Source organism: Rana temporaria, chromosome 5 (assembly GCF_905171775.1).
Source record: "Rana temporaria chromosome 5, aRanTem1.1, whole genome shotgun sequence".
NCBI classification, from domain to species: domain Eukaryota; kingdom Metazoa; phylum Chordata; class Amphibia; order Anura; family Ranidae; genus Rana; species Rana temporaria.
In genome coordinates this window covers 145,600,481-145,626,180 of record NC_053493.1, presented here as the reverse complement: position 1 = coordinate 145,626,180, position 25,700 = coordinate 145,600,481, and the positions used below count along the sequence as shown (strand labels likewise).

The window sequence follows — 25,700 nt, the reverse complement described above, 5'->3', positions numbered from 1 at the left end:
CCGACTGCTTGTTGAGAATGAAAAGCAACAATTAAATACTGTTGCAAATGTACAATGTTCTTGTTTACACATATAGAGTGTGGAATATAACTACAACTGTGGTTTCATTCCAACCTGAATGACAATGATATGTGGGAGCTGCTAACTAACGATGTACAACTGATTCAAAAGCTTTGCTACTGAATTACAGCTTATACCATATGGATTTCAAACAACACAAAATACCAGAACAAACACCATCAAACATGTATATTAGAGGCACTGGGTTTATATTCTCAATATCTCCCGATTGTAGAGGGTTAGTAAAGTTTTGTGAAGCAGAACAGTTCTGGTGAGGCTACTCTCAAGAAAACAGGGTACCCCTGACCCAGAGTTGAAACCCACAAGAAAAGCCTTTAATGAGAGTGCCAAACCATCGACTCAACAGCCCAAAATTTTAATTCATAAGAAGGTGACACAGAACAGCCAATGCATTAAACTCTTGACTTTTGGAGAACAAACACCATAGGCTCAATTCACAAGATTTAAAATGTTCATATCTCATTGGGCTTAACTGAAAACAAATTCACTTTAGTACCCCTTTCCTGGTGAGTCTCTTGTTATGTATTTTTTGTAAAATATTGAACTGTAAAGAGATAGAAGACAAATTACACACCAAGAACCCATTTGTTGTTATCTGTAGTCTTGCAGTGGCTCTCTATTTAGGACAGTGGCTCTCTATTTAGGACAGTGGTCAGCAAACTGTGCCCCTGGGGCCACATTGTTTGCCGTTATCTGCCCCTTGAAGCATTATTCATGCCACTGACACCAACAATGTGGCATGATTCCTTCCACTGACAGCAAAAATTGGACACTATTTCTCCCACTGACACCAACTATTTCTTCCCCTAATACCAAAGATTGGGCATCGTTTACTCCCACTGAGCACAGTCCGGCCCCCCTAAACATTGAAGGACAGTAAACTTGCCCTTTCTTTAGAAAGTTTGGAGACCCCTGATCTAGAAGAACAAAATGTTCAAATGCATACAACTCACACACAAAGAGGTTGAACTTATTGGAGTTGTGTCTTTTTTCAGCCTTATCTATTATGTAACTATAACAGGTTTTATGCAGCAACACGTTGCGCGACGTGTAACAGATGACAATATGATCCATGAGCTGTTTCCCCCATTTAGTTGCTTTCTTTAACAAAAAGTTGGGCTTGAACTGACTGGCCATCAACATAGTAAAAATATGTAAATACTGGGAGAATGTGGTGGGTGATCAGTTACAGTCAGTTTCAGCATGTTAAGCTGCATCTTATAATGACCCATATATATATTCTTTATTTATAGGAGGTTCAAGAGGGGATTGGAAACATTTACAGATATAGCAGAAGATCCCATTAAAGCACCAGTGAACCCAAAGTACAATTTATCTGATACACACAAGCTACGAATGTGTGTAAATATCCAAAACCATAGTGTAGTTTAGATGCGACACTGTATTTATCTTTACTGTGTAATGTGCTGATTACAGCTATTTTGGTTAATGGAGGCTAGCCAGTTGGTAGTATTCTTCAATGGTGTTACTTGACAGGAAGTTTGCAGGGTATAGGAAAATACCTACCTAGCTCATATATATCTTAAATACATTTTATCTTTAAAGTCCCTGAACCCTTGAACTTGTATATATTTGAATGTAATTACACATTTACTGTATGTAATTTAATTTAAAAACTTGAATATGCACGCCTTTATGAATAGAATTCTATTCCTTTTGTACCGTTCAAGGTTATACTAGGTATTTTTATACTGCTCCATGGGGCTCCAAATTATGTCACGCACTTGGATGTGTTTTACTAGCTAGGAACCTCAAAGAGTAAAATACAAAGAAAGCAACATCAACACACATGCAATACCCTAGAGATCTGAGAGGGCTCTCATCACAAACTGAAGGATGCTTCAAAACAAGGAGAAAAGCCACAAAGTAATAATCTACTTACTCATCTGAACAGAACTCCCATCATGCAAATCGCTGCTCACCTGTTATCTCACTTTTGGATAGCTATAATTAAGCCATCATTAGGTGCCATTATACAAAAATACGGTTGAATATTATTCATAATTACTTCCAGGAAAACGTACTTCTAAGGCACAGTTGCATTTGTTCAACGTGCATCACGTATCCTACTAGCTAGATTTCAGTTAACACTATAAGGACACGGAAGGCTTGTTGTGGAATGAGCTGCCTGTCTTCAGGGGTTAACAAATCCAGCAGAGGGAAAGGAGGAAGAAAGAGGAACATCAGCCTGAAATGATCCAATAACAATGCACTGGCTCTGCTTTACTGACAAGACAAAGAAGTGTCTGCTTTGCATAGCTGCTTCCAGTGTAACGAAGCACCAGGGGTATAAGCAAGGTAACTCTAAATACAATGTGACATGCCCGCTGATGAGGCTTTATTTTTTTAGCTACTTGACTCATATTATAAGCGAATACAGCCTACAGAATCAAAAGAGTGACTGACAAGTCCGACATAAAAAAAACGCTCTTCGATATGAAAAAAGTGCTACTGATATCATATCAATGTAAAACATTCCTTTTACTCAGTAATGAATTGTTTCTGCAGCATTTGAATGAGATTTCATTGACGGCTGGGTTTATTTAAGAAGGTAGCGTAAGTGAAATAACCCAGAGCGATGAATCAAATGTCACCTTTTAGCAAGTCAGAATAAAGGATAAATGCCTATTGGTTGCTATATAATACTGCAGTTTCGAAAATTGTCTTGCATGTAGCACAGATTTTTAATATACACATAGGATCATGTAAAAATACAGAACTCAAGCATAACTCAGAAGTCATATAAAAGTTACCCATTCACAAATTGAAAAGTCGTAGCTTGGAAAAAAATATATATGTTGCTATTACAGAACAAACTGATATAAAAGTCACACAAATGACTATGTAATAGGGAAGCATAATCTTGGTTAATACAAACAAAAGCTAAACAATGCATTTTGCTTCAATCATAGTTTTTTTTAAAATAGAAATATCTGTTTACCTAGCAGTCAGCTGTGTAGTACTTACACATGTCCCACTGATCCATTGTGCTGTGTTACAGGATTTGTCCTAGTAATTTATTCCCATCAGAAGTGCCGCGACCTCGATAAAAACCACTTTGATAAAAACGGTGTAAAGGAAGTTTGTATCATAGGAGCCTTCCACTTTATGTACACCTATGCCCACTGTACAGTTCAAGTACAAAAAGATAAGCGTGTAGCTGTGCTTATGTTTATTGTGCTGCTGGACCAGCTGTGATCTGATAGGCAGAGGCACGCTTACATGGGCCAATCACAGCCAATTTCCATTCCAGGGAAATTCTTGCCTATTTGTTTAGAATCCTCAGAGACCTTTTCCTCCGTAGAATAAAAAAACACAGTTCTCTTCCAGGATCATACTGAACTAAATTACATTTTGCGTCTTTGCCGTTCTGCTCTCCCTCCCACCCTGGGTGACATACATCAGCTTAGAAAGAGAGAGTTCAAATTCATTCCCAGCTTTCACCTTGTTGGGGAGAGGGGAAGAAAAAGGGAGCGTCTGGGCTCAATAATTACTTATTCTGTCACCATGGAAACAGACAGGATGTAGTGAGCTAGATTTGTATAGAACATCTGCTGCCAGATTCATAATCAACTACAATCTCATCTTTCCCCTCCCTCATTACTTAAATTTGATGTGGCGACTCGCTTTTTTTCCCAAGCAGCCTCTGAACCAAGCAGAACACTTCTGACACAACCTGGGTGTCCCAATACGGAAAGCCACCTACTGTGATATAGCAATAGCCACATATCAAGGTAATACTAAAAATAAAAAATATCACTCAATTCATAATTATTATAATACAATTTTATGAAAATAAGAATATTTTTTTGGAACGGGTTTATGGAAAAATAAAACATTTAGGCTTCATTTCCACTGACGTTTTTACAGCCACTTTTCTGAGCGTTTTTTACAGCTTAAAAACGCCTGTCCATGTTATTCTATGGCATCATGCCCACATAGGCGTTTTTGAGCTGCAAATGGCATAGGCGTTTTTGAGCTGTAAAAAAAAACGCAGGACCAGGGCGTTCTGACGCTCCAGAGTAGAGCTGTAAAAACGCCAGACGTTAAAAAACGCTCAAAAACACGCGAAAACGCTCAAAAACGCTACCGCGGCATTTTTAAAGCTGCAGCTCACAAAAAAATAAAACATTTTTTTTTTTGTTTTTGTTTTTTACAAAATAAACATGGACAGGCATTTTTAAGCTGTAAAAAAGGCTAACACCAGTGGCTGTAAAAACGCCTGTGGAAATTAAGCCTAAAAGCGGGGTTCACCCAAAAAAAATGTTTTTAACATTACATTCAGGCGAGTTATGATAATGACATTAGGCTGTTTTTTTTTAAATCCTTGCCGTACATACCGTTTTATATATATATATGTTCACAGCGGCTTCCGGGTATAATCTGCGGGACTGGGCGTTCCTAATTGATTGACATGCTTCCGACCGGCGCATACAGCACGTCACGAGTTGCCGAAAGAAGCCAAACATTGGTGTGCAGGCGCCGTATCGAGCCGACTCGCAGTCCGGCTTCTTTCAGCACCTCGTGACGCGCTGTATGCGCCGGTCGGAAGAATGTCAATCAATTAGGAACGCCCAGTCCCGCAGATTACACCCAGAAGCCCCGGTGAACATATATATATATATATATATATATATATATATATATAAAACGGTATGTACGGCAAGGATTTAAAAAAAAAAAACAGCGTAATTTCATTATCATAACTCGCCTGAATGTAATATTAAACATTTTTTTTTGGGGTGAACCCCCACTTTAAAAAGTGAAGACTGAAAAAAAAAATTCAATGAATAACCCAAGTTAATTTTCACTATAATGTACTGTGCCTACACACTCTTTATCTACTGTTATAATCTAGCATCAACAGCACCAATCCAGTATGTTTTTCTTTCATTGTAAAAAAAAAAAAAAAGCAAAAGACATACACAAAGGTGCTTCATTCTCATTATACATTCGTTTTTAATGGGGTTTTTTCCCTTTATATTTTTACTATAGTTATTATCCAATCTTCTGTAACGTGTTCCCTTTTACAATACTGAATTACCCATTTATCTATAGAGAACAAAAAAAACAACAACGAAACACTAGAACAATGAATAGCATGCATGCTTTTAGTTTTAAATACTGAAAAAAATCCACAGGAATGCAACACATGCTGAAAACAAAATGAACAGCAGAGCAAGGAAAAAATAAAAGCCCTACCGTGCACATAACCATTTGTGCCTAGTAGTGATTCCGAAAGTAGCATTTTTCCATGTCAATTGTTAGTATTATTATTACCTAGATTGTTTTGCATGTTATAGTAACCACATCTATTTCAAAGGATTTTGCTTACATTAGGCTGGGTGGAAAATACTGATTGGTAGCCTCAACCATTAACAGTCCACGTGGTTCCCTTCTTCCCATCATCACCTCAACATCCATTTGTACAATATCCATCATCCTGACAGTTTTTGAAGCAGTATTAACCACTTCAATACCACACACCATCATATGACGTCCACAAAGGGGATCTCCCATCCCAGGTGGACGTCATATGACGTCCTGGACTTTGTGCAGTGATATCTGAATGATGGGTGCAGCTAGAGGTATCATTCAGATATCATTTTGTTCCGGTGGCGATCCTGCGCACCATAAGAATGATCATAGCGGTGGTTCCGCCGATTGATCGTTCTTATAGGCGGCGGGGGGGGGACATAACCGGTCTTCCACCGCCATCCGGTGCTTCTCCGGGCTCCCCTGTGCCATCGGGGGCCCGGAGAAAGGATCGCCATGCGCCAGATAGGAAGCATAGAGATGACTGGTGACCAGGTGGTCACCAGTCATCTCTATGACCATCGGAGGCCGGGGCGCGATGTGATGACGTCACGCCCGGGTACCCGTAAGTAAACAAAGCTGCAATTGCGGCTAGTAAGCATTAGATCTGTGAATTTTTTTCACGATCTTATGCTTTCCAGCCTGGAGGAGAGATGTGGGGTCTTATTGACCCCGCATTTCTCCTTAAAGAGGACCTGTCACACACTATTCCTATTACAAGGGATGTTTACATTCCTTGTAATAGGAATAAAAAGTGATCAGAATTACAAATACTGTGCAAGATAAAAAGTTGCAATGCCCGCCATTTTATTCCCTAGGGTGTCTGCTAAAAAAACATATATAATGTTTGGAGGTTCTGAGTAATTTTCTAGCAAAAGAATGATGATTTGTACATGTAGGAGAGAAGTGCCAGAATAGGCCTGGTATGGAGGAGGGTATAAAAGCCCTGTATTGAACTGCCAGTGTAAAGTGCTTTTTCTCATCCATGTAATCTGATAAATTCTGTTGGACAGCTTGAGCTTGTGAAAAAGAACAGACTTACTGGCTGGATCACCGGATGGAAATACAAGAAAGAAAGCCAAAAAAGGAAACTAATATAGCCATCACATCTAAGTATTGGTAAGCTTCAATACAATATATGCTTGTTTCTGAGTTTTATACTGCTTTAAGTCTATTTCCAAAAAGGTACCCATTAAAACATTAAAAAAATTACAAGAAACAAAGGCTATCTGCATACATGATAATATCAGAAAATTTGGATTAAAATCTCATTGTCCATGGCTACCTTCAAACCCTACAAAATCAAGAGAACTTCTGGGAAATATCGTACAGTTGGACTGGACAATTTTGGCCAACAACTATTCTTTTCACTAAGGTAAGTTAGTGCGGATGGTGTGTTCTACACACTGTAAGGGGTTAGCTCGGTAGCGGGGGGGTGTGACCTCCTGAGTGGGTTCACTACACACTGAATTATACAGAGAGGCAGCCGTGGGTGGTTGAAAAAACAAGGGTTATGGTTTATTCTTCCATATTGCTGGAAACAAGTGCAAGCATCCAAACAGCATAAACAAAACAAAACATAAAATAAACCCTGGCCACTTGGGCCGTCTACCTTCACAACACAGGAACCTACCTATGGAGCCTGGCACAGCCTACTGCTGGGCAGACACTGCTGGTCTTCCAGCAGAAAACAATAGTCTTTTTGATTTTCTTATCACACAGCAAAAATATCAACAACCACTTCACCTTCAGAAGTCTTCCTCAGCTCACTGCTCTCCTTAACTCAACAAGCCTCAGGATGCAGCATTCAGAAGTAATCCTATGGACAACTTATAGAGGCCTTAATTTATCCATTCTGAACAGCTGAGGCTATCCAACGCCCTTAAACCTTTCTGGCTACCTCTGCAGCCAACACCTGATAGTAATTGGTGAATTTTCTAAACAAGGTAGAAATGTATCTCCTGTCTGTGACAACACCTCCAGATTTACCTGACTTCCTGTCACAACGCGGATAAACATTTATATTTCGGCATTACATGTTTATTCACAAGCTGGTGACTTTCTCACTCGACTTACATTATGCCTTTGTGTTCATTATGTAATGTCTATGAACATCTTAAAATAAACCTTTGAGAAAAAAAACGTGGGAGCTGCTATTGATGCATTAAAGAGATCCTGTCATTAACAAATGCCCCGTACACGTGCGGGATTTCCAACTGGAAAAGGTCCTGTCGGAAATTCAGAGGGGAAAGCCGAGAACCTGCTCGTTTCAGTCTTTCTCCTACACACGGCCGGTTTTCCTGACAGGAAAACTGTGATGGAGCTTTGTTCGGGAAATCCGGCCGTGTGTATGCTCCATCGCAGTTTTTACCATAGGAAAACTGCCAAAAACCGTCAGGCAAAAAGTCCGCCGGTTTTCCCGGTGGGGAAAAAAGAGAACTGGTTCTCTTTTTTTGTCTGGTGGTTTTTGGGCAGTTTTTCCATCGGAAAAACTGCGAGGAGCATACACACGGCCGGGATTCCCGGCCAAAAGCTCTCCTCACACTTTTCCCGTCAGAAAAACTGATCGTGTGTACGAGGCATTAGACAACTGTAGGTATAAAAAACAAAACAAAAAAAACCACAAGTATTTTAAAACCTTACTTTGAAGCCTCTTTCCGAATGAAAACTATTTTTTTTATTGACTTGCAATGTAATTTTGAACTTGAATTTGACTACTCCAAAATGAGTTGATTCCTCAGCTCAGGCCAGCTCACTCCCTTCTTGCATGTCATAGCTCTCGCCTCTTCTAGGAACTTCCAATTACTTTATGTACTCTTCCACCCCTCCTCTCACCTCTCTACACAGCCTCTATGCAGCAACTGGAGGAGCAAAGGGAAATCCTATAGACCAGGGGTCTCTAAACTTTTTAAACAAAGGGCCAGTTTATTATGCTGTACATATAACCTTATGAGAAGATTTTTGTTGAAATGAATGACCTGGTTTTAACATTATAAGCATCAAGGCTGTCATACCGTCTCTAGTTTTACTGCTTAGTGAGCGCCTTTTGACCTGGAACTAATGGTGCCAACAAAGTCTAAAATCCAGTTCCACATGCTTATTTTGGGCCACTAAAATCACTAGTCAGCGGTGAACAGATAAGGAAGACAGATTTGCAGCTCTAAAACAAATCAACAATGGCAGCACCTATATAACCATCACAGGTACCTGAAATTTGGAAAATTTTAATTTGGAGAAAAGAGAAAATATAGAGAATAATAATAGTAACGTGCATAGGAGGAGATGCATATACCAATAACATTGAAGATTATGATGGGCTAGGTAACTTATTCTAGAAGTCAAATCACATGGAATAACTACTCACCAAATATTGTTCTATAAACATATGCTATAAATCTCACCAGGTGAGCATGTTTTTGCATTCTACAGACACCCCCAGATAGGATCTGGTATGGAAGAGATGAAGTAGGCCCATTAGACTACCCAGACTATTGAAATATTATTGTTACAAGATGGCAATAATAACATTTTTATAGGAGCAATGTTATTCTTCTGGCATAAAGACCTCTTTTATGATAGGGTTTCTCAACCAGGGTTATATGGAACCCTAGGGTTCCTCCAGTGGTTGCTAGGGGTTCCTTGAGAAATTAGCAATTTCTGCCTCTCAGATAAGTTCCCACTGCCACCATTGATCTTTTTAGCTATTTGTAAGGGGGTAATTCTTCCCAGTGTCCACAAGTATAAGGAAAATTCTTTCCACTGACCATCACACTAATGTATAATGAGCTCTAGATATAGTAATTTTTAGCAGGGATTCCCTAAGACCAGAAAGTTATATCAAGGGTTTCTCTGTGTTGAAAAGGTTGAGAAAGGCTGCTTTAGGAGCTACTCCTAAAGCCCTGTACACACGATCGGTCCATCCGATGAGAACGGTCTGATGGACCGTTTTCATTGGTTAACCGATGAAGCTGACTGATGGTTAAAAAAACGATCGTGTCAGAACGTGGTGATGTAAAACACAACGACGTGCTGAAAAAAACGAAGTTCAATGCTTCCAAGCATGCGTCGACTTAAATCTGAGCATGTGTGGATTTTTAACCGATGGACGTGCCTACAAACGATCATTTTTTTTCCATCGATTAGGTATTCATCGGTTAAATTTAAAACAAGATTGCTTTTTTTTAACCTATGGATAAATAACCGATGGGGCCCACACACGATCGGTTTGGTCCGATGATAACGGTCCATCAGACCGTTCTCATCGGTTTGACCGATCGTGTGTACGCGGCATAATAGTTTGCTGCTGCCTTTCTGCTTTTTACAGGGGAAGAGTAAAAAACAAAAATTGACAAAGCACACAGGTGAAGTTTCCATTTAAGTGAAAAATATAAAATCAGTAGACTCATAAAAGTAAAATAATGAGAGATATTAGCTGTCCTTCCACTGTACTTGTCTCATGGCTATCGCATGCAGTCCATGCTGAGTGATGGAAACAGGATGCTGCAATCTGGTATTGGCCTCCTACATTCGAAAGCCTCCAGCCCCCTTTCCATTATATTGCTAGCTGCATTCACGTTGACATGACCAGATTGCTATGACTGATAGAATGCTAGGGATGCATTTATGGACATTCATCAGGGAATCAGACAAAATTGTAAAGTGCAAATTGCTGGAGGTGCCCGGGCAGAATAAGGTTGTGTCATCACTTCCATACTCTGATGCCGCGTACACACGGTCGTTTTTTGTCTTGAAAAAAAAAACTTTTTTTTCTCATGAAAAAAAAAAAACCAACGTTTTTCAAACTTCATTTTAAAAAACGACGTTGCCTACACACCATCGTTTTTTCAAAATGCTCTAGCAAAGCGCGGTTACGTTCAGCACATACGGCGGCAGTCTGTTCCATTCAAGCTTGCGTCATAAGTTGCTTCTGAGCATGCGCAGGTTTAAAAACGTCGTTTTAAAAGTCGTTTTAGCCCACACACGATCATTTTTTATGACACAAAAAACGACGTTTTGAAAAATGACAAAAATAAATGAAAGGCAACGGAACCAGAACCGAACCTTACAGAACCTTTCAATGTTCGAATTATTTTTTTGTCGTTTTTCAGAAGACATAAAACAACGTTTTCCCCACACACGGTCATTTTAAATGACGTTTTTAAAAATGTTGTTTTTTTCATCACAAAAAACGACCTTGTGGACACGGCATTACCTGGTTCCAACAGTTCCTTCTAATGGACTACTGCCATGAACTTTGTTGTCTGGATTTGTAAATAGTTCTAAATATACAATAAAAAAAGTTTTAGTCACTCTTCGGGTATTCAAACAGCCAAAACCGATCGAGTGTGGAAGCATTGAACTTTGTTTTTTTCAGCATGTCGTTGTGTTTTACGTCACCCCGTTCGGACACGATCGTTTTTTTTAATCGATGGTGTGCAGGCGCAACGGACCATCAGTCAGGTTTATTGGTTAACCTATGACAACGGTCATTCAGACGGATGAACTGATCGAGTGTACGAGGCTTTACACAGACATTCGCTGAAATCACATCAAAATCGCTGTAAAATCTCGTCAAAATCACGGCCACAAAATCGCGGTAAAATCACTGAAAAATCACAAAAAGGCACAAGTGTGAAAGGGGCCTTAGTGTGAGGAAGGATTGGAACCTCTGCCTAGTTGTTATTGTTGTGTGGTCCCTAAGAGGGTAATTCTGGTCTCTTCAGTTTAGAAGGGAATGCTACTTTATTGGGACCACTTCGCAATAAAAACTTGATAGAGGTTTTTAAATAGCCCAGTTATACTGGAGAAAAGGTCTTGGCTAGAGTTTTAAATTAAAGGGTTGCTCAGCTTTCCTTGCCAGTAAATATCCATCTTTAGAAAGTCAATATTTTTCACCTGGGGCTAATATACACCAATATATCTAGTAAGAATTTTTTTCAGGCGGCATTAATAAAAGTTGAACAATATTACGTGGTGGGAGCTACTTGTTGGCAGTATTAAAAAAACAGCGGCTCAATTGGGAGTAGGTAAAACCCTGTTAACAAAAGCACTTGGCTTATGCTTGACACTTTCATCATGAAAATGGAGGATACTTTGCTACACAGGAAGGGTAAAAAAAAAAAACTCTCTCTGTCCCCGTTTCCACCGCAGTACATTAAACACCATGATGCATTTTGAGTGACAGATTCTTTTTTTAGATATATAGTAAGTACTGCAATGCTAAATCTGAATTTCAAGGATACAAAAACACTTTGCACATTTGTTGACATGTTATCAACTATCTGATAATGTGTGAGATATTTAACACCTCTCTAAAAATTGTTTCAAAGGCATTAACAGCAAAGCCATATACTATAAATTGGTCATAATGTGCACCAGCTTTTATAGCACAAAACTACAAATATTCTCACGCATTTCTAAGGGCATAGTGTGCACAATACTTCTCATGAACTGAATAATTTCAAACTGCTGTAGGGACAAAACCAAACAGTGTGCGGTGAAGAAAAAGAACGCGGCGTATTAAAAAAAATATTCAGGCAGGTGAATCGTCCTACATGTTTTACATACTGTAGATTGGTTTTTATGATTTTAGCTCTGAAAAGAAGTACCGTACAAAAAAGTGCAGAGGATAAATTAAAATTGAACATTTTTATGCAATTAATTTGTTGGGTAGGGGCATTTTACTAAGCAGATCATGCTACTAATTAGGTAGGTTAAAAAAGGTAAAAGCATTGCAAAAATTACAACTTTTTAAACCACAGTCATCTGAAATGTATTACAATATCATTCATGATAGAAGTTACCTTTCAGCATTCATGTGGGAACAATTTAATTGTATGGGGTTGCTGGCCACCTCTCATGGCGTGATGACATAATGGGCTCCTAGCAATACCTAGGGCTCATGAGAACTGTTTTGGGGGAGTTGTAACCATGCCACATGTATGGTTCCACTGCTGACAGTGATTTACAGTTTAATTAAACCTAGATCATGAAAAACTATCATAACATGCTATATAGCAGTGTTCATATTCACAAAGCCACTAAAGCATTTGTTTTGTGTACCATTAAATATACCTGGTTGATCCTGCCTTTAGCTGTCCCTCCCATCTTCTCTGTGTCCCTACTGCTGCCTAAGATTGTGTAGATCAGCTAGCGTCCTCTGTGGACAATGCTCAATTTCAGTTTTTCAGTCCTTTTACGCTCTTTATTTGCTCCTTTTTCTTATCTGTGCAGCCCATGTGACTATAGAGCCATACACGTGGGAGTATACACAGTGGTAAATGACTCCCCCTCCCTCCTCCTCTTCCATGTCCTTATATTGCTAAACACTATGGGGGAGGGATATAGTATGCTGATTTATTACATTCACTAGGAAACGAAAAAAAAAAAAATTTTTAGTCATGTGATTGGCAGAGCACCAATCAGGGCTGGTCAGACACTGACTTACCCTATAGAGAGCATACATCAGCAGAGTAATAGAAGCCCCCCCCCCAAAGATATTTCCCTGAAGATGCCAAAGAACAAGGAAAGATCATGTGACCACACAAGAGTGTTTCAGGAATAAGGAACGTAGAGGAAAAAACAAAAAACAAAATAAAGTACACACGAGGAGACATGTCCGATGAAATCGGTCCGCAGACCGTTTTCATCAGACATGTCTCCTGGGATATTCTGGTCTGATGTGTGTACACACCATCAGAACAAAATCCCAGCGGACAGAGAACGCGGTGACGTGGCGGTGATGGTGACGCGGCAACGTGCGCAAACCAGGAAGTTCAATGCTTCCACTCATGCGTCTAATCAATTCGACGCATGTGTGGGATTTTGGTCCGCTGGTTAGACGTAATAACCAGCGGACATGTCCGATTAGGCGTACTAACATGTTTCCAGCGGACAAGTTTCTAAGCATGCATAGAAACTTTTGTCCGCTGGAAAACGGTCCGCTGGAAAAATGTCTGCTGGAAAACGGTCCGATAGGCCGTACACACGACCGAACATGTCCGATGAAACTGGTCCGCGGACCAGTTTCAGCGGACATGTTTGACCGTGTGTACGGGGCCTAAGTATGTATACCTTATCCCTGTCCCTTATAATTTATACTGACTTTGAACGGTTCAAATATATGGCTGATATATTGGAAATAAGAACTTTTTTCCATCATAAACTATGAACTAAAATGACAAAAAAAAAAAAAAGAAAACATGTCAAATCCATTAAACAAATGTTCCATCACAAGCAGAGGTAAATACCTGCGTTAATAAACCTATTGTTTCACTGTGCACACAGCTGATGCTAAAAAGCAATAATAAAAAGGAAAATCTGTCAGTCAAAAAAAAAAAAAAGTTATTAGTATGAATAAATCTTGCCTCGTGACTGCTTGCAAAAACAATTAAACATCTTGGCTACAGTAACAGCTGTTTTAATCGCAGTGCTCCTAATTGCTGTGCTGTAATAATGTTTTTGGGTTGCAATGTTCCGTGCTGTTATAATTTATGTCCTTCTTCCATTTACATTGACTAGTCTATAAAAAAAAAAACACATGTACCTTATGCTTCATTTCATCTACCACTGTGGACTTGTGCAAGCATAGCCTTCAATTTGTACGTGGCTTTAACATGGCTTGCATTACATGTACAGTATCGTACAAAAGTGAGTACACCCCTCACATTTTTGTAAATATTTTATTATATCTTTCCATGTGAAAACACTGAAGAAATAACAATGTAAAGTAGTGAATGTACAGGTTGTATAACAGTGTAAATTTGCTGTCCACCTCAAAATAACTCAACACACAGCCATTAATGTCTAAACCACTGGCAACAAAAGTGAGTACACCCAGGGCCGGATTCCAGACAAGGCCAACAAGGCCAGGCCTCGGGGCGGCAGTATGTGCAGGGGCGGCACTGTGGCGGAGAGGACACTTTCACTTCAGGAGTTCCCCCCTGCCATGTTACTGATGGTGAGAGGAGAGAAAACTGAGGGAAGAGGTGGTGAGCACCCCCCCCCCCCAGTTCTCTAAGCAATTTTCGGCAGCAGCACTACCCCCCCCCCCACCTCTCAATGTCATATTCGGCAGCAGCACCCCCCCACACTTTTCAGTGTCCTGCGGATAATGTCCCCCCTGTACTGCGCAGGCAGGGGCGGTAATGAAGGACCTGGCCTTGGGGCGGCAAAGGGAGTAAATCCGGGCCCGAGTACACCCCTAAGTGAAAATGTCCAAATTGGGCCCAAAGTGTCAATATCTTGTGTGACCACCATTATTTTACAGCACTGCCTTCACCCTCTTGGGCATGGTGTTCACCAGAGCTTCACAGCTTGTCATTGGAGTCCTCTTCCACTCCTCCATGATGATATAATGAAGCTGGTGGATGTTGGAGACCTTGAGCTGCTCCACCTTCCATCTGAGGATGCCCCACAAATGCTCAATAGGGTTTAGGTCTGGATACATGCTTGGCCAGTCTTTTACCCACTTTTGTGAGATGCTGCATTAGTCACAGAGCCAGTGTTGTCCAAAAAGGGAAAATAAAACAACAAAGTGAAGTTTTATGGGGGTGTACTGTAAAATTTCTTATAGGGAATGTGTAATCTTTTTAATTTTTGTTAAAGTCATTGTACACTTTCAAATGTTTTCATTGTTATCACTAGGTATTAGTGTAGTTATGTTCCAATGCTGTTTGTTTGCCTTACCTTGTAATGATAGGCTTAGATGTTGTGGATGCAGTTTATGGCAGCATGACTAATTGATTCTTCATCTCCATGTATTTCTACAATTATTATGTCCCTATTCGCCAAAGGGACAAGACTTCTTCTTGTTCCTTGTCACACAGGGTCCAATGCATGCATTGTCACTCGGTCTGTGTCACATGGCAAGTGGGCATGGTCTCTGTGTGTACAAAGCACTATATTGAGAGATTCTGGGATTGTAGGATATGTAGCTTCTTTACCGGAAATGCCAGTTACACAATACAGACACAGGTCATGGATTGACCTGTGCATTGTCATGCTCCTGTTTCTACACAAACTGAATCGGTTGACACAGAAATATGCCGATTTACGCTACTATAGGCAACGTAGCAACAAATGGCACCATGAAACTACATAATCGATGCACATTCTATGGAGGTGAAAACCACAAGGTCAGGTAGAAAAGTGTTCACAATGTCTTTAGGATAAAAGTAAAAGAAACAAGAAAGAAGGGATCTTATGCAGATGAGTTTCATAAACCTTTCTTCTGTATACAAAAGTTTTAATTATATATGTACATGGGGTCAGCTTCGTTTGGTCATTATAATCTAAGGTTCTGCCATATAGTGCTACACAATGTTGGTAGTTTACTGTTCCTTCCCAAAGTGCAAGTCTAAAAGCCTGCGGACTGATTGAAATTGATATCCTGCCTGTGTGGCTGGTTTGTTACTACAACAGTTAGGCCTGGTTCACACGTATGCAGGTTGCAGTTTGCATATTCCAGGTGCATTTTTCAATACATGTTTTCGATCCATTCAAGTCTATGGACCTAAAAACACAACCCGTTGGTCCCTGGCCCTTTCCATAAAATGCACAGATGTGAACGTGACCCATAAGATACCATGTTAAATGAACTGTAGTGTGTTTCTGCAAAACTGAAAACGCACTAAAAAATGCATAGGGTGTGAACCAGGCCTTAAGAAAGAGGGAAAGACTAATTTTCCTCTGACCTCAGGTGTGACTCATATGATTAAGCCCAAGCAGGGGTATGGGAGAAGGATGGGTTGTCATTTGTCCACTAAAGTATTGTAAGTGAAACTGGAAGGGGTGTGTGGCTCCATGTCTTTATATATGCAGCAGCGACCTCTCTTTCCAGGAAACAAAGTAAGAAAATATGAAAAAAAGCAAATACCATGCACATACATTCCCTTCCATACAGCGACAAATATGAAAGAATAAAGCTTTTAAAATTGTAAAAGATGTATCCAAAATCTAGACCCGCAGGCAGCATTAGCACTAGCAGCGCTATTTAGCCGCTAGCGGGGCACTTTTAAACTTTACTAGTGGCTGAAGAAAATGTGCTTGTGTAACGCCGCTGCCAAAGCGATTTGCAGGTGCGTCGGCAGTGGTGGCCATTCATTTCAATGGGCAGGGGTGGTGGAGGAGCGTTGTATACACCACTCCTCCACTGCCCCAAAGATGCTGTTTGCAGGCCTTTTTTTTATGTCCTGCCAACACAGTGTGAATGCACTCAGGCTTTCACATTGGGATGGCAGTAGAATAATTTTTTAGGTGCTTTACAGGTGCCATTTTTAGCCCTTTAGCACATGAAAAATGCCTCAGTGTGAAAGGGATCTAAAGTTATTAAAAATAAAAACGAACTATGCTTTATCTCTAAAGTGACCCATGAGGGATAAAAGATTAAAATAGAAAATGAAGGGAGTTAGCACATTACAAACCCTGGGCCCCTTTCACACTTTATGTAAATCTTAGAATGTTGCTTTGAGACAGCCTTGTCACTTTGAATAGCTTAAAGGGGTTGTAAAGGATATATATATATTTTTTAAATAACAAACATGTCATACTTACCTCCACTGCGCAGTTCGTTTTGAACAGAGGGGCCCCCGAACCTGGTCTTCTGGGGTCCCTCGGCGGCTGTCTTGGTTCCTCCCCGCAAGAACTAACCCCCTTCATGGGACCCCTCTCCCATGGGGGTTAGTTGTTGCGGGCATGTTCCCGTGATACAGCCGACGGCCATAGCCATTCACTGTATCACTTGGCCACGCCCCCCGGCGCGCCACGTCATTGGATGTGATTGACAGCAGCGCGAGCCAATGGCTGCGCTGCTATCAATCCATCCACTCTAGCCAATCAACGGCCAGACTGAGCGGAGAAGAGGACGTCAGGGGAGAACGCAGCAGGTGAAAGAGGGGGGGGGTCAGGGTAGACTGTAACTGTCAGGTGTTTTTTCACCTTAATGCATAGGATGAATTAAGGTGAAAAACATGAACCTTTACAACCCCTTTAAGTCACAAAAAAAACATACATGCACTATTTTGACCAAAAAAGTTCAACACAATGCACAGAAGGTGTGTTTTATTGAATATACTGTAAGAATTGGGGTACCATGCATAATTAATTACAACACCCTGTAATGCATATATATATACCGCATGCTATGGTGCATTTAAAGCCTCTTTCACATGGGGCGGATCAGTAATGATTTGCCCCGTGAACCTCCGCTTGCTTAGCGGGGATCGCTCAGTTGATCCCCGCTGAGCCGGCGGATGACAGGGCGGTCACCGCCCTGTCTTGTTTTCGCTCTCCCCTATGGGGGGATCAGATGAACACGGACCATCTGTCCATGTTTACCCGATCCGATCCGCCAGACGGATGGAAAAGTAGGTTTTTCCTCCATCACACTTTGGCAGATCGGAGCAGGTCGGATGTCAGCGGGCATGTCACCGCTGACATCCGTGGCTCCATAGAGGTGCACGGAGCGCCTGTTCAGGTCCGCCTAAAAACTGGCAGGCGGATCTGAACGGTCCGCCCATGTGAAAGAGCCCTAAGGGTCCCTAAAGCAAGTAACTGAGCATGCAGACTGGTTATGCTAGACATGAAAAATCTGAGAGCCCTGCAGGTTGTATGAAGATGGATGCATATGCTTTCCCTACCCCACTGCCTTGCCCCTAACCTCACCACTTGCCCTTCTGTTCCCCTCCCATACCTTTACGTTCTCCTTCTCTTTTCTTTTGCAATGCTGACTATACACTGTATTAACGACACTGTCCTTTCATAGTTGTTTCTGCATAATTTTTTAGTGTTTCCAACAGGATACGATTATCTTTTTTGGAACTGATGCACATACATGTTTTGATGTTCTTTACATTGATAACCAGTATTTTGCCTCTGGAATTGTTGGTCATATTGGTTTATCCCTTTGTGTGCATATAGCATATAGCCTCAGATTCAGATCTATGTTTATTGCCAATGTGAGACAGTTACTTTGTTTTTTCTTTGTCTTATACTCAATAAAAAAAATAAAAAATAAACTTTCACGAAACAAAAAAAATAAAACATCTGTGTATTCACATAAATTACAGTCAAAAACACAATACAAATCAAACAATACAATAACCTCACTGCTAAAACTCTTAATACAATAATAATGTATAATATAAAATGTTGAGAAACAGAATGGATAAGGGTAATAATACCTTTTGTTTTAAAGTGCGGAGAAACAGAAAAATAAGTACAAGATAAGAAACTTACAAGCACACAAATCAAAAATATTACTAGCTTTGTGAATAATAAACCCAAGGACATCACAAGGGACTGTCAATGCATATCAGGCACAGCTGGTAACTATTCAAATATGTATATTAAATGCAGATAGATTTAATAAATGTGCATTGATTACAAGCATACATATGCATGTGGTATTAAAAAAATAACATACACTAAAATTAGATACAGTATGTCCAATAATTAAGATGCAACATTTTGACTATAACCTCACATACAAACATTCTACAAAGGATTGCAGTTATTTTGTGTGTTGTTAAAGGACTTAATTACTTTCTGTGCCTGCAATCTAACAATACGTTTTTTGTACTCATACAAAATCCTTATTTATAAGTGCACTGAGTTACACAGGAATTGTTAAATAGTTTGGTTTACTGCTGCCTGCAAGAGGTTGGGACACTGACAAAAAACAAACATTAAAGCTGAGTTCCACCCAAAAGGGGATGCTCTGCTTGTTTGATTCCCCCCTCCGATGCCACATTTGGCACCTTTCAGGGGGAACAATACCTGTCAAAACCACTGTAACCGCTCCCACTTAAGGGTAAGATCGCTGCAATCATTGTGCAGTGATCTACAAAACTTTCGACCCCTCCCCCCAGCTGCCTTCTGGGAGACAAAGAGGTCCAAGAAGACAGCGGGCCATTCAGAAAGTGGAGCGTGACTCACGCATGTACAGTGGTGAAGATGTCGACGCCTAAACCAGAGACGGTGGATGAATTAGCTTGTGGTGCCGACACCACTGGCTCCCTGGACAGGTGAGTGTCCTTATATTAAAAGTCAGCAGCTACAGTATTTGTGGCTGCTGACTTTTATGTTTTTTTTTCCCCAGGCTGGAACTCCTCTTTAAGCTAGCCCCTGTATAACCTCCGCCCAAACGTTTATGCTTTGGTTTTGTGAGCAAGCAGTACAAGAGCCAAAAACACTGAGGGACCAACCCTATGTTTATTGATGGACTTAAAGAATAAGGTTTTACATCAAATCCAACAAATCAGGAGATCATACTATAGGAGTATTAGAAAGAAGCAACATCAAAATGGAGGCTAGATGAACAAGAGCAATTCAAATATGAAAATTGCCATGACCAGGAGGAGGGCACAGATTAAACTGGTGCTCCAAACCAAGACAGATTATCTCTGCTAAGAAAAACTGCTACCTGAAGAAACAGTAAAAGTGAAGGACCAACCATCCACCAAAAACAGGTGGCACAAACACATTACCTGAATTGGAGAAAACAAGACCAACAACTAATGTGGTCAACAAGAAACGTTTTACTTGGCCAAGATATAGAGAAAGAACAGATCCCTAAGGGAAAATGTAAACCAATATATTTTGTCCAATAAAAAAAAAAAAAAACATATGGAAAAAGGCAAGAACATTCTTAACCTGTTTGGTAGTATGTTCGTTAAGGTGGATGACTGGAGTGTATACAGTTTACAGAAACCACTTAGAAATAAATTCCTTTTTTAAAGTGAAAAAGCTCCTTCGCTTTCCCATAGGAATTTTTTAAATACCAAATGTATTGGAAAGGTCTTTGCAGCTGTAAGAGCTCTAAAAGACCTTATGCCAGGAACAGCAGCCTCACTTACAGATGCAGGCCAATTAGGGTCAGAATAAGACTCTGCTGTGGAAAGTGCCAAAATGTGCTTAGAGCATCTTTGAGAAGATTGTTCTCTAATACAGAAAATAAATTATATCATAACAGTTTATACATTAACTATAGAAGTATACATATTACTTAGCTATTTTTCAATTTATAAACCATATAAACAGGAACTTAGGAACCACAATCACACCAGAACTCATTAAGAAAATAAATACATATATATATATATATATATTTTTTTTTTTTTAATTGTGAATTTTAAATAGAGATGTGCATTGTATATAAATCTAGGCACTTTTAAAGTCTCATATGTAGTGAATATTTGAATAGTTATTTAGGGGATGTTGGTGCCCAACTGTTTGATTCTGGAGGTATATATCGGAAGAAAAAGTGTTTTTGTCTCTATTAGAAATATTACCCTTCCCGTTCTGCTCATACAGACAGTAATACTTAAAGCGGATGTGCCATGGGGAAAAAATATTAAAAGCCAGCAGCTACAAATACTGCAGCTGCTGACTTTTAATATTAGGACACTTACCTGTCCTGGAGTCCAGCGCTGATCGCAGCAGAGCACGAGCGATAGCTCGTCTCTCTGCTGCTCCCCCCGCCATCCACGCTGAGGGAACCAGGAAGTGAAGCGCTGCGGCTTCACTGCCCGGTTCCCTACGGCGCATGCGCGAGTCGCGCTGCGCCCGCCGATTGGCTCACACGCTGTGTGCTGGGAGCCGAGTGTTCCCAGCACACAACGGGCGACAGACGGGAAGTCAGAAAAACCCATCTTTCGCCCGTAGCGTGTGGCCGGAAGTGGGTGCAAATACCTGTCTTTAGACAGGTATCTGCACCCCCCTCCCCCCTGAAAGGTGTCAAATGTGACACCGGAGGGGGGGAGGGTTCCGATCAGCGGGACTCCACTTTAGGGTGGAGAACCGCTTTAAGCAGCAAAGAGAAAAAAGTTTTGGCTGGAGTTGTACTAAGGGAAAGATTTAAAAGCATAATCTACAGTTATGCCATTCTGGCAAGATATCAGAAACCAAAAATTAAAATCATACTGGATGTGGACCTCCCTGATTCTCCACTGGGCTTCCTCCTGCATGTCCCCGCCATTCCTCTCGGCCTTTAACGAAAATTAGTACTGCCTCACCTTTTGAATGCGGCTAGGAGATTGATTCCCGTTAATTCGAAGAATAGCCAAATACCAAGCCGCTCAGACTGGATCCGGTTAGTGAATAATATTAGGGCCGCAGAGGAGCGGATGGGGAAATGTAAGGATAGGTATGACAAATGGTATAGCATATGGGCCACATGGATTTATTACGATAAGAGGGACCCTACAGTCTCCCGTCCAACAGAACGGTTCCGACAGGAGTGGAGTAATTGTCAGAACGATTTTAGATCCGACGCAACAATTGAACTCATTGCTGCAGATATGCTCATATAATTTGCACGAGTACACCCTTTTACACACTAATAGATTTTGACATCACGTCATTATTTATTATATACATAGACCTGCGCTGTATTCCTCACATATATTGCACATTATTTAGATACCATTTACAGCAGCGGTCACTACACTACCTAAGGTAGAGTTTATATATCATATATATTTAATAGTTTGGAATTATATTTGCATATTTTTTCTTTATATAGATTTTGATTAATCAGGGTTGGCAATTCACTTTTATATCACATATAATTATGGATGTTTTTGAATACCGAGCTGCCAAAAGAGTTAATACTGATGGAGTGTTCCAGATGTATCAAGAAGGAGATTTGAGTGGTCTGTTTGTCAGACTGAAAAATCTGACCATTGCTGAGATACATACACAATGGGATGTAGCCTTCTTGGAAACTTATATCAAGTTAAGTATGGTCCCAAGAAGCCTGAGATGGCAGGTGAGCCCCCAAAAGGGTGACCTAGACCTCCAGGAATGGTTCAGATATTTTAATGAAGCAGGGGTAAATTTCTTGCAATTTCTGGTTACGAGGAAAAATACGAAGCTCACCAAATTAGATAATGAAATTAAAGCGTTAAAGAAAACTATGTCATCTCATAAGGAGAGTGACGAATATAAAGATAGATCCTCTAACCTTTTAAAAATTTTAGATAGAGAAGAAAAGGAACAGAAGATAAAGAAAAAGAAAAAGTATAATAGAGATTTTAGTGACTACCAATCGAGTCTAGTTTTTGAATGGCAGAAGAAACTGGCTGCTGAGGAACAATCTGAATCAAACTCCCGAATGGAAGCTATTATGCAGGGTGAGGAGACCCCAATTACAAGGGTCACTCTCCCACAAACCCCGCGGGTTAATAAAGATCAAGGCAAGACTCCTAAAAAGAAAAAGATTGCCAAAAAGGTAAATAAGACTCCATATACACTTCCAAACAAAACAACTGGTACCTTCCCCAATAATTACCATCAAGAACACAACTCGGGTTGGGTCAAACCATCTCATGGTAAATATGTGGGTAACATAGAACGTAATGGAGGTACTTATTACCAAGGTCAACATCACCATTATAGTGACTCCCCAAGGAGAGAAAGAGGCAATGTAAGGCATGGTGCTGAAGGCCATTACTATGACCCCAATCAGGGACCTACAAGTAACCATGGTATTCGCCACCATACAGGTAGAGGTGGAGACGACTATGATGATGACAGTGATACTGATGTGAGAAACCAATTTTATCCATTAAGAGATAGAGATGGACCACGCAATACCAGTCAATTAGACTATGAAAGGGCTAACCAGATTCAGGAACTTTATAGGTTAGGCCCCTCAAGAGATTTCCCTTTAGACCAACTAGGCACTCGTACCAACGATCAATGGGGTTTTCCCAGGGTCAATCACGGTGTGAAAAGACCAGTAGAAAACAAAGAGGGTGCAGAGGGGGGAGGAGAACAAGATCCAAAGAAACAAAGGATGTAGGGGATTTGGGCATTTATAATTTGAGTTCCCACACTTTGACACAACCGGAACTGTCACTGTTGGATAGAGGACTCAAATTTGCCCCCCCGAAAAAAATGAACAAATTTTCCACGTATATGGACGTTCATCGTTATATACGGAAAATCAATATCAAGCGATATTTCGCTGGCCTCCCTGATCAAGATAGAGTCATAACTCAACATCCCTCTATCCACTCAGGGTTGGCTAACGCATCCACATGGAACCCTCCAGGGACGTTGGCACCATCCCTCAGGGTCTTTAGGGATGTTGTACTCAGGGATTTGGAATCCATTAAGGTAACCAATCAGAAAATGGACCAGGAATTAATTAAGGGTCTTGACTCCCTTTGTAACAATAGCCAATTGGTCATCCGCCCAGCGGACAAGGGAGGAGGCATTGTTGTCATGGATCGTTCGAATTACATTGAAGGTACCATGAAATTGGTGGATGATCGAAACACCTATTCACTACTTAGGGGTAACCCAGTGAATCTATATCAAAATGAATTGGAGGTGTTAATTAAGAAAGGCTTTGATCTAGGCATACTGAATGAGAAAGAACGTGAATTTCTTATTCCTAGGGCACCCAGAACCCCAATTCTCTACTGTTTGCCAAAGATTCACAAAAGCCTCACTTGCCCCCCTGGACGCCCGATAGTCAGTGGCATAGACTCGGTTACGTCCAGGGTGGGCAAGTATATCGACCATTTCTTACAACCCTTGGTCCAACAAATGCCATCATATTTGAAAGATACCAAGCAGGTTATCAATATGCTGTCTCAGATTCAGCCTAGTGACGATACCTGGCTGGTGACGGCTGATGTAAGTTCATTATATACCATTATTCCACATGAGTTGGGTATATCAGCTGTCAAATACTATTTAGATGCTCTCTCTGACGTACCTCAAGTACAGAGAGATTATTTGATTGAACTTTTGGAATATGCCGCCGGACATAATTATTTCTGGTTCAATCAAAATTTCTACCAGCAAATTAGAGGTGTCGCCATGGGCGCAAAATATGCGCCGAGTCTTGCCAACTTATTCATGGCCAAATGGGAGGAGGATGTCGTCTATAAGGACCGGAACCCACACATTCTGTTGTGGGCAAGGTATATCGACGACATCCTCCTCCTATGGAACGGCACTAGGCCCCAACTTGATGAGTTTATAGGTTCCCTAAACAATAACAATAGGGGGATCCATCTCGTCCATGAGATGGACAAAGAAACAATCAACTTCCTTGACCTTACCATCAATAAGAAGGGAGGTAACTTTCAAACACAAACATACTTTAAGAAGACTGATAGGAACTCCTTCATTCCGGTGGGGAGTTGCCACCATAGAAACTGGCTCAATTCTGTACCCAAGAGCCAATTCATCAGAATGAGGAGGAACTGCACGTCTCTTGAAGATTACCAAACTCAATCTGAAGTCCTTAAAATCAGACTAGTTGAGAAAGGTTATGAACCTAGCGACTTGGATATTGTAAGGAAAGAGGTTGCTGATATCGACCGCTCTAAACTTTTAGATTCCACTACTAGGTTACGCAGGGAGGGCCCCATTATACCATTTGTTACCAGTTACTCTACCCAACATTATCTTATCAAGAAGATCATCAAAAAGCACTGGCATTTGCTGGGTAATGACAGGTTAATTAGCACTTTTCTCCCTGCCAACCCTCAGATTATATTCAGAGGTGTCCCTTCATTAAGGGACAAAATAGCACCAAATGTTGTTGATCCACCAACGAAAAAGGTTTCTTTTTTTCAGAGGGGTATCTCTGGATACCATCAATGTCGCAGATGTCAAATCTGTACATTAAACAAAGTTGCACCTAAAAAAACTCTGAAGTTTGTGTCAACTAGCACGTTGAGAGAGCATTCCATCGAACCATTCATCACCTGTAGCTCAACGGGTATAGTCTATTTGCTGCAGTGCCCTTGTGGGCTGCAATACATAGGCCGAACCAAGAGGTCCATGCAGGTCAGATTGGGAGAACACGTAACTAATATACGATCAGGGTTCCCAAATCACTCAGTATCACACCATTACGATCTGTGTCACAATAGGAATCCTGAGGGAACTTTATTCCTGGGCATAGACAAATATGATGCCCATTGGAGAGGTGGTTCTCTAGTAAGAGAACTATCCAGGCTAGAAATGGCCTGGATACACCGTGTCCGCACATATACCCCATATGGATTAAATATAGACGTTGATGTCAACGCTTTTATTGACAATAGTTAGGCCATTTCACAATAGGAATGTTTAATATCATCTTTGAAATATATGCTGTGAACCTGACTTGACATCCGGGGTATCAGGACTTCCCTATTAATGAAATTTTTTTTTTGGTTTTTTTCTTTTTCTTTTTCACTTTTTCCATTTTACTAATTTTCTGTTCCTAGCAGTACATCTTATGTGTGCCGTAATGGCTCAATTTTGACATATTGCTA

The 25,700-nt window shown here is 40.6% G+C and overlaps 1 protein-coding gene across 5 annotated transcripts in view; it reads right to left on the bottom strand.

Annotated features, from left to right (window-relative positions):
• The window catches only part of ELMO1 (engulfment and cell motility 1), a 559,417-nt gene that overhangs the window by 151,105 nt on the left and 382,612 nt on the right, over positions 1-25,700 (bottom strand). Inside the window, exon 1 of one of the 5 annotated variants that reach the window (XM_040353217.1) lies at positions 3,044-3,571. The exons of 2 other annotated variants lie outside the window; for them this stretch is intronic. The gene's annotated coding sequence lies outside the window, so the exon portion shown is untranslated. Of the gene's footprint in view, positions 1-2,024; positions 2,186-3,043; positions 3,572-25,700 lie in introns of those variants that run through there. 2 more of the 5 variants (XM_040353218.1, XM_040353219.1) reach the window with 2 other exon arrangements.